The sequence below is a fragment of the Oxyura jamaicensis genome, chromosome Z (genome assembly GCF_011077185.1).
Source record: "Oxyura jamaicensis isolate SHBP4307 breed ruddy duck chromosome Z, BPBGC_Ojam_1.0, whole genome shotgun sequence".
Taxonomy (NCBI): domain Eukaryota; kingdom Metazoa; phylum Chordata; class Aves; order Anseriformes; family Anatidae; genus Oxyura; species Oxyura jamaicensis.
The window spans coordinates 74,372,800-74,383,232 of record NC_048926.1 but is presented as its reverse complement, the minus strand read 5'-3'; positions in this window follow the sequence as shown (position 1 = coordinate 74,383,232).

Genomic DNA, 10,433 nt, shown 5'->3' with positions numbered 1-10,433 from the left:
AGAAACCAAAAACTCTGGTCTCAAGGAGTTCTAGTTGCTTGTATGTAACCTTTTCTTCCATCTTCAATCTGCATCTGCATTCAAATTTTGGAAGATTGCATGCAAATGCTCATGGTTATCAGGAAGTAGATCTCAGTACCTGGAAAGCACAGGGTAATTCCTGGATACTTGGCAACTGTGCAGCAGTGGGGGAAGATACAAATACAGCTTGCATCTTTGCAGACACTGTGGAAGGAGAAAATCCTTGGGAAGGTCCCTAACAGAGCTATGTAGTATGTTATAATTGTGGTAGCCATTGAGACAAGAGTAGGAAACTCCATGATGTCTTGATGACTTCATTTAATCCCAAGAGATTTCTTTTAATCAGTGTGTTAATTGCAAACTTCAGATGTTCCTGGGTATTCTGTTTTGAGGCAGAGGTTAACTTAATTTCTAAGCCAGAAGTCTTTCTAAACCTCCACTCCTCCAGTACTGGGGTACTTTCATAAGTAAGGACCAAAATATCTGCCAAGGCCACTTTGCTTCCAGGCTCTCGTGGCTGTGTTAGTGACCAAGGACACAGAAGATTTCCAGAGCTCCTGGGTCTGTTTCCACTGAACTCAGGAGCCACCTCCAACCCTCGCTGCCATTTCTGCACCATGGGTAACCATCGTGGGGCCCAAGAGTGCACCAGTTGCTTTCTTAAGGATGAATTTTTGTGTTGACATCTAAAGATTTGTCTAGCTATAATACTTGTATCTACTCATTTTCTTCGAACATAAAATATTTGTTGATGGAAGCACCAAAATTAATTATAAATATAGTGTCATATTCAGTCATGAAATGTGACTACTTAGCTCACTTCTTCTGCGGACTGACACTGTTCCCCCTATCAATTTTGCCTTTATTTCACTCTTTTTGGTTCTTGCACCTAGCTTAAAATGCATTTGTGTTTTTGGCCCTCTGGACCAATTGGTGCTGAAATGAACGTCTGTTCCGTTTCTCACTGACCAAATTCTTAGCCTCAGCTCTAGGCCTTGCTGGCCACCTTCAGTTCCTGACTCCACCAACAACTTGCTCTCCCTAAAATTACAATGCTGAAATGACAACTCTGAAATCACAACTGCTCGTGACTGCCTGTGCCCAGATAAAAACAATGGAACAGTTTCACAGCAAAAAAGGATTGCTACATGCCAGGAAGCACAAGTGTCTGCTTAGGTCCAATGTTTGGAAAAATATGTGTTTCCATTGGTCCTATGCTTTTTGACTGGCACTCAGCAAACACTTATTTATGGGAGATTTTTATTTGCAATATAGTTTTTATTAATGAAAACTTGCAGAAACTCTCCCATTGAATGATTATTTCCTGCTACAAAAGTCATGCAAGATTATCTATCTAATCATTTTGCAATGTTGTTTTCTTCTTCTCCTTTTCTTTATAAAACAGAATTGCCCATACATGGCATTAGACCAGTATGCAGTCATATCAATGACCAACTGAGCACAATGAATAAAAATATAAATTCTAGTCAGAGTGGAAAGTCCATGGATAGTCTGTGTCTGCATGGATAACAAGCAATTAAAAAACAATCAAACAAAAAAAATAAGAAGTTATTTGTGAAAAAAAAAAAAATCAAAGTTAATTCTAAGAGCTATTCATGAAAAAAAGACAAATTTTAAAATGTCAGAACAAAATGTCTTAAGACCTTATGACCTTCTCATTTTCTCTCTATGTTCATTTTCAATATTTCTATAATCATGTGGGTTTTGGTCTTAAAGAAACAGAAATATATTTTGACATATATTCTCCTCAGCACATGCAGTTCTGTGGATATACATGCAAACAGATTTAAGTCTTAAAGGGGAGCTGTTTACTTAGAGGGCTGACTTTGAAACACTGTTTTAAACACTGGAATAAAAGGATTGTTTTTGAAACAGGGCTAGCCCAAATGAGAGAGAAATTGAGAGCTTAAACCAAAACAAAACACTTTCACTTATAAATATAAATATATTTATATTATACTATCTTATCTTTTTATTCCTGAAGCATTCACACAAATTCCCTGGGAAAAAATTTAGACATGAGAAGCACCACAGATACTGAGTTCTTGCTACCAGATGCTCTCAACCCTGATCATCACCTCTTTTTCTTGGATCAGCACACAGGGATAGTCTTGGCCATCTTTCTTAGCTTGCAGCTCAGAAATAATTGAAATACTGTGGCCAGATGGTTCTGTTTTCCAGGAGGCAAGGATAGCATGATATTTCTCAGAAAGAGGATATAATTTGTTTATAGGGATGTCACATTTTTTAAAAGCAAAATAATTCACAACAGTGTAGACACTACAATTTTCTGTCACTTTGTATATTGGAAAAAATAACTTTTCACATTACAGAGATTATCCTTGTCCTGAAAATCTCACAATATAAAATGAATGGAGACAAGAGAAGGAAAAGGAAAAAGAAAAGGTCAGATGGAAACTGAAAACAACAACAACAACAAAAACAAACAAACAAACAAACAAACAAACAAACAAAAAAGTTGTTTCCAGTTACTTATAACAAATCCTTCACACTTTGCTTGCTTGTTGATGACTGGAAATTGAAAGGAGAAATTCTGAAATACCTATAAAGGATAAGCAAACATGCTTGGGGACAGGCCTTGGAAAATGAAAGCCTGTGAAATATTGCAGAAGATAGTAGAGGGACCAAGCAGGGATGGCATAAAATGGAATAAAGAGATTTAGGAAATGAGGTTAAAAAGAGTTGGCAAGGCACCAGAAAGAGACATTAAAGTGCAAGAAACTTAGAGCTCTGCTGGGCCTCTAGAGTCAAGAGTAAGAACTTCAAAGGAAGAATTGTGAAGGACAGTAAAGAAAAGGTATAAATTCATAGAATCATAAAACTGCAGAATGGTTTGGGTTGGAAGGGGCCTCAAAGCTCACCCAGTTCCAACCCCCTGCCATGGGCAGGGACACTTTCCACCAGACCAGGTTGCCCAAAGCTCCATCCAGCCTGGCCTTGAACACCTCCATGGATGGGGCATCCACAGCTTCTCTGGGCAGCCTGTTCCAGTGCCTCACCACCCTCTGAGTGAAGAATTGCCTTCTAACATCTAATCTAAATCTCCCCTCTTTTAGTTTAAAACCATTCCCCATTGGCCTATCACTATCTAACCATGTAAAAAGTTGTTCTCCAGTTTTTTATAAGCCCCCATTAAGTTCTGAAAGGCTGCAATGAGGTCACCCCAGAGCCTTCTCCAAGCTGAAAAGCCCAAGCTCTCTCAGCCTTTCTTCACAGGAGTGGAGCTCCAGCCCTCTGATCACCCTCATGGCCCTCCTCTGGACCCCTTGTAACAGCTCCACATCCTTCTTGTGCTGGGGGCCCCAGAGCTGGATGCAGTGCTCCAGGTAGGGCCTCACAAGGGCAGAGCAGAGGGGGACATTCCCCTCCCTTGCCCTGCTTGCCGCCCCTCTGTTGATGCAGCCCAGGATGTAGTTGCCCTTCTGGGCTGTAGGCACCCACTGCTGGCTCACATTGAGCTTTTCATCCACCAGAATCCCCAAGTCCTCTGCAGGGCTGCTCTCAGTGAGTTCTCCCAGTCTGTACTCATGTCTGGGATTGCCCCAGCCCAGCTGCAGCACCCTGCACTTGGCCTTGTTGAATCTCATTAGGTTCATGTGGGCCCACTTCTCAAGCTTGTCCAGGTCCCTCTGGATGGCATCCCCACCTTTTGTTGGATCGACTGCACCAGTCAGCTTGGTGTCATCTGCAGACTTGCTGAGGGTGCACTCAATCTCACTGTCTACAATATTGATAAAGATATTAAACAGTACCAGGCCCAGGACAGACCCCTGAGGTACACCACTCATCACCGGCCTCCACTTGGACATAGAGCCATTGACCACCACTCTCGGGGTGTGACCTTCAAGCCAACTTCTTATTCACTGAATTGTCCACCCTTCAAAACCATCTCTCTCCATCTGGAGACCAGGATGTCATGTGGGACCATGTTGAAGGCCTAACAAAAGTCCAGGTAGATGACATTGGTTGGTCTTCCCTTGCTGACTAATGCAGTCACTCCATCACAGAAGGCCACCAGACTGGTCAGGCATGATTTATCCTTGGTGAAGCCATGCTGGCTGTTCCAGATCCCTTCCTTGTCCTGCATGTGCCTTGACATTGCTTCCAGGAGGTAGCTCCCCATTTCTTCCTTTCTAGCCTTCTTAAAAATGGCTGTGACCATGCTGATTTCCTTCCTTCCCCAACTGATTTCTTTCACAAAGGAATGGAGATGTTTTGAGCTCTAAGAAAAATGTCATTAATGAGTTGCCAGCTTTGATCAGTTCCTCTATACCTAAGGACAGTGCCCCAGGGGATCTCATCAGCTAGGTCTTTAAACAGCTGGAAGCTCACTCTTTGGAAGTTCAGGGTCCTGACTTTGCTCTTTGACAGTCCCACATTCTTCCTTCATATTCTGTATGGGTTTATGCAGGGGGAACCATGCTCAGCCAACCTGTTAGCCTTCTTTGACCAGCTGACTGGTTTGGTGAACAAGGGGTGAGATATGAATGGTGTGAGTCTGAACTGGAGCAAGGCTTTCAATGCTGTCTCCCATAATATCCTCGTAGATAAAACTGGCACAGACTGGACTAGATAAGGGTATGGTGAGTTAGACAGAAAGTTGGCTGAATGTCCAGTCCCCATGCCTTGTGATCAGTGGCAGGAGTCCAGCTGGAGGTCAGTCACCAGTTCAATGCACCAAGGACTGACACTGGGGCAACACTGGTTGACATCTTCATTAATGATGGGGTGTTTGCTCAGCCAGTTTCCAGATGACACAAAACGTACAGGCATTGATGGGCTGTATATATGAGATGGGCTGTATACATGAGATAGGCTGACATGACGTTCAATGAGAGAAGATGCAGAGTCCTGCACATGGGCAGGAACAACTCCAGGTGCCAGTACCTGCAGTTTTGCAGAGAAGGACATGGGGGTGCTGGTGGACACCAGGCTGACCATAAGCAGCAAGGGCGGCCAGCAGCATTCTGGTTTGCATTACTAAGTGCATTACCACTGCAAGAGACATGGGCATCATGAATTGAGTCCACCACAGAGCCACAAATATGATGCAGGGACTGGACAAGGGGAGGCTGAAAGAGCTGGGATTGTTCAGCCTGGAGGCTCAAAGGGATTCTTGTCCATGTGTACCTTACCTGGGTCAAGGGGAGTAAAGAAGATGGAAGCAGACTCTTCTCAATGGTGTCCAGTGACAGGATGAGACAATGAGCACAAAATGGAAGACAACAAACAAACAAACAAAAAACAACAAAAACACCTATTTAATCATATGAAAAACCTTGTTTACTGTGAAGATGTACAAATGCTAGAGCAGGTTTCCCACAGAGTTTGTAGAGTCTCTGTCTTTGGAAACATTCAAACCTGCTGGAACGTGATCCTGGGCAAAGTGTTCTAGTTGACCCTGCCTGAGCAGGAGGTTGGTCTCTTCAGCTCTTGTGTGACTCCCTGAAATTGTTTACTTGGGTTTTCTAAATTTAAGGCTAAACTCTGAGCATGCTTTCTCCAAGTTTTCCTTAATTTAATGCTGACTGCATGGCTGTTTTCAAAAGCAATAGTGGGGAGAATGCTTATAGGTTAGTGTAGATCAGGCTCACTTCCCCCCCAAAAAACATTATAGAACTAAAACATTTGCATACATTTTATAATATAGATGAGTTTTTAAAATTATTATTATTAAATTTATTTTAAAATTTATTTTTAAATTGTTTTCATATTCTCCTACAAAAACATTCCTGAAGGTCAAAAGTATCAAAGACTCATTCCTGACAGATTTGTACCTTGAGATTTCACTGCAAGCTCTAGGTTGATTTTTGTTTTTATTTTTTTCCCCACTATTGGACTTTTTAAGAGCTTGGGTGTCTAATTCTTCAGGTGTTTAATTTGTTGAGACACTCTGCCAGACAGGGACAGCCTGTGCTATGGCTATCCTGGAGATACATTTGTTAAACCTCAGTGGCCACTTCACATGTGCTGATTAGAAAGCTTGTTACTACTGACAATTATGAGGGTACTGGCAGACTTCTCTGATAAGTTGGGCCTCTCTAGTTCTCCTCTATTAGGCAGAATTTTCCTCAAATTTTACAAGTGCTCAAAGACTTGAATAAAATCTCTAACACTTTCAGGCAAGGGAAATGACTGACAGAGAGCAATTGAGTAAATTTCTGTATTGAATCCTGCTAAAGACTGCGTACTTTATTCTCAATGCAAATGAGGACTCAAACAAGAGAAAGACACAAAAGAGAACATTCTGATAATAAAAAACATGTTTAGCAGTAACAAACCTATTTATTTGATTTTATTTAAAAGGAAGGAAGAAAGAATTTTAATGAAGGGTTAGTTAGACATATCCAACATTCTGCTTAGCCTTGGAGGCAGGGTTTTCAGTGTTTAAGTTATTAAAAATTAAAACTTCACTTCAAATACATACAATTGCTACCAAAGCATATTACTTTTATAATAAGGTGTTTTACAAAGCAGTTTCAGAGTGCAGATGCATGAGTGCATTAAGTCATTATGCACAGGGTAAACTTCCACCCTCCCCTCAATTCCATATTTTCATGAATAATTTGTTCTTGCCTTTTATTTGCCCAGAACCTCAGAAATATCCCAGTGAGAGAAAAAAAATTAACAGGACAGTGTCAGGGAAAGGATATAGCTGGAAATACTAACAAAGGCACACACAGGCTGTGAAATAGCATTTCAGCAGATTTTACATACAGTTTTAGCTGGGGTTCAGGTGAAAAACTGTTTTGCCATCTGCAGCTGGAGAACTAGAATACAAGTTTTGTCTCTCCAAAACTTACACAGACCTGTCAGAACTAATCCCAGCGTCACTACTAAGGATAATTTGCTAATGATTTAAATATATATACTTTTTTATCAGTACAAAATTACATATGAGTGTTTATCCTTCATCTTTTTTGTTGGAGCAACAGGTCTCATACCTACATACTCTGCATCCATAGAGGATCCTCAGGAAGAAATGTCGGGGTGCGGTTGGGCCTCAGGATGTGGGCCTGAACGCCTCTTGCCAGGAACAAACATCCCAAGAGAGGTAAGGGTGCCGTCATGAGGTGTTTGGACTAGAGAGAATGGCCTCACCTTGTGCCAGGGGTTGTTTAGGTTGGAAATGAGGAGACAGACATTTCTTCTCAGAAAGAGTAGTCAGGCCTTGGAATGGGTTGCCCAGGGAGGTGGGCAACCTTAAGTGTGGGAGACAGAGGCATTTGTCCCACCTCTTTTCAGTGGCTTTTGGGGACAGAACAAGGGGCAATGGCCACAAAATGGAGCACAGAAAGTTCCGCACCAACATGTGAAAGAACTTCTTCATGGTGAGGGTGAAGGAGCACTGGAACAAGCTGACCAGGGAGGCTGTGGGGTCTCCTTTTCTGGAAATATTCATGGCCTGTCTGGACGCCTACCTGGGCAACCTGCTCTAGGGAACCTGCTTTGGCAGGGGGGTTGGACCTGATGATCTCTTAAGGTCCTTTCCAACCCCTACAGTTCTGTGATTCTGTGATTCTGTGGTGGAGTCACCATCCCTAGGGGTGTTCAAGGAAAGGTTGGATGTAGTGCTTAGGGACATGGTTTAGTAGGTGACATTGGTGGTAGGGTGATAGTTGGATCAGATGATCTTGAAGGTATTTTCCAACCTTAATTTTTCTATGATTCAATGATTTTTTTTTTTTTTTTTTTTTTTTTCCCAGTATGCAACAAAGCTATCCTCAAACCCTAGTAAATAAATTCATCAATATTCTGGCATATTCATCAATATTTTGGCAATGAAATGATGAATGAACCAAGAGCAGTAGCTCTATAACTCATGGAAAGTTTTTTTAAACACAGTACACATTAGCATAAGTCCAAGGCATTTGATTAAAACTCCAGGGTGTATCATGCCTCTGAGGCGTGATGAGCCATCTTTGAGGAGTAGGCAGATTCACACTAGCTGAAGAACGCTGCTCTTTGTGAATCGACGCAGTCTGTACTAACAGGGGAGACCAGGAGCACGTCATCCATCACTTCAAACTGCCGCAGCTCCAGATGGCCCCTTGTTCCAGGAAGTCATATCCTTTACTCTTTGTCCCCCACTAAGCTGGGGGACATACCCACTTGCTGAAATATATAATATACCTGCTGAAAGAAGCCATGTTGCAGGTTTGGCTAAAGAAGTTCTTCAGGCCTTACCCTACCTCATGTCTCTCCACCATGCTCCCAGTGAACCTCCTGAAAGTGTATTGGAGACTCGTGTATTAAACTAGATATCAACTTCAGTGTTGGATGCCACAGTCTCCCAAAGGCTTCTTGTTGCTCTTTTTACATTAGACCTCTCATGAGGATGAATTTCTTCCTTTTGATACAACAGAGCAAGCAGGACCAATTGCTGACCCACAGAGGATGGCAGAAAGACAGGGCCTCTGCAAAACCAAAGTGACTTGTGCCAGCTTGGTGTTTTCCCACACGACACTGTGTGATGGCTGCTCATTCATCGTTAGTATGCTTTGCTGAAGGTTGGAGTCAGTAGCAGGGTAAATAACTTTTATTAATTTTATTTATACTCTAACAATTCTTAAACACATGCTACAGTTTACAGAAGCCTCAGAATGTTTGTATGGAGCCACTGACCCTAACAGCTATTGCAAAATAAACAGTTGGTCAACATAATCTCCCACGCAAACACCTTCTGGGACAAAGATTAAGCTTTAGTGCTTCAGCTCAATATTTCAGAGCCAGAAAAAGTTTACTAAACTGTCATTATTTGCTCAACTTACTATTGAAGACTGGCCCTCAATCTTTCTAATTCACTAATTCACTATACTGTAATATTTTAATGCAAGATATTATTTTGCATTGTTGGTTTCTGCCTCGGAAGAGTACAGCCAAGTAAGGGTTTATTACATATATCAGCTCATACTTTTCATGATTTGGATGTACTGACTCAGAATTCTCTGGCTGGCCTTGTGACACTATCAAAACTGAGCACTACTATTCAATTCACAGCTTAAAAATGTACATAAAGCTCATTAAGAATGATGTGATCCTAAGACCACATAAACACGATCCTTAGATCCTAACAGAGAAAAATGAAAAACCAACTGATTACCACCCACAGCTGCAAATCAGGTACAATCAGTGATAAGTGAATTTGAAAACTGAGGCCATGTGTTTTTTGTGAAAAGTTCATTAAACTTAAGTTTTCCTGAGAAAAAGACTGAAGCCAGACAGTGTAAAGGTATGTTGCTGGCCACCATGATTTGATTTACAATTAACATGGTTAAGTGCTGTTGAGCAGGAGCTAACAGATTACCCGTGTAGCATTGGCTCTTTGGCACACCAGTTCCTCACCTGTTCCTACCAGAGATTGGTCAGTAGCTTTCCACTCCCATTTCAGTTCTAAGCTGTGTTTTCAATTTAAATTCAGTAAGTCATTTTCTGCTGCAGCACTTGAGATCCCTTTGTGGATAGAATAATAGAATCATTAAGGTTAGAAAAGACCTCCAAGATCAACTGGTCTGACTATCATCCTTTTACCAATGTCACCATTCAACCATGTCCCTAAGCACCACGTCCAACCTTTCCTTGAACCCTCAAGGATTGGGATTCCACCTCTCGGGGCAGCCCATCCCAATGCCTGACTGCTCTTTCTGAGAAGAAATTTCTCCTAATTTCCAACCTAAACCTCCCCTGGTGTGACTTGAGGCCACGGCTTTCAATCCCTACACCTGGCTCCTTGATGCTCAGTAGAGTTACTAGGTAGCCTGATTTTTGTGCAGTTCCGAAGCATTTTGGTATTGTAATAGCAGCAACAGAGTTCTTAAGGAGAATTTACGAGCACTCCTCCACCCGCATCACCAACAGGGAGCTGCAGAATGAACACAGAGACGCAGACACACACATAGACATACACAGACACACACACACAGACACACCACACACACACACACACAGACACACAGACACACCACACACACACACACACACAGACACACACAGACACACAGACACACACACACACAGACACCACACACACACACAGACACACACACACACACAGACACAGACACACAGACACCACACACAGACACCACACACACACAGACACACACACACGTCGTGCGTGTGTGCGCCCCACGCCAAGTCCCGCCCGACATTGCGGTTCCAACAGCCCCTCAGCCCCGTCGCCATGGCCGGCCGGCCCCAAGGCCCCTCGGCGGGGCGGTACCGGCCATAACCGCCCGCCCCTCCCCGGCGGGCCGGGCCTGCGCCTGACAGAAAGGCGGTGGCAGGAGGGGGGAGGACGGGGACGGGGCGGGACGGGACGGGCTGGCGGCAGCGGCGGCTCCTCCTTGGTGCGCGGAGCGGAGGCCGCC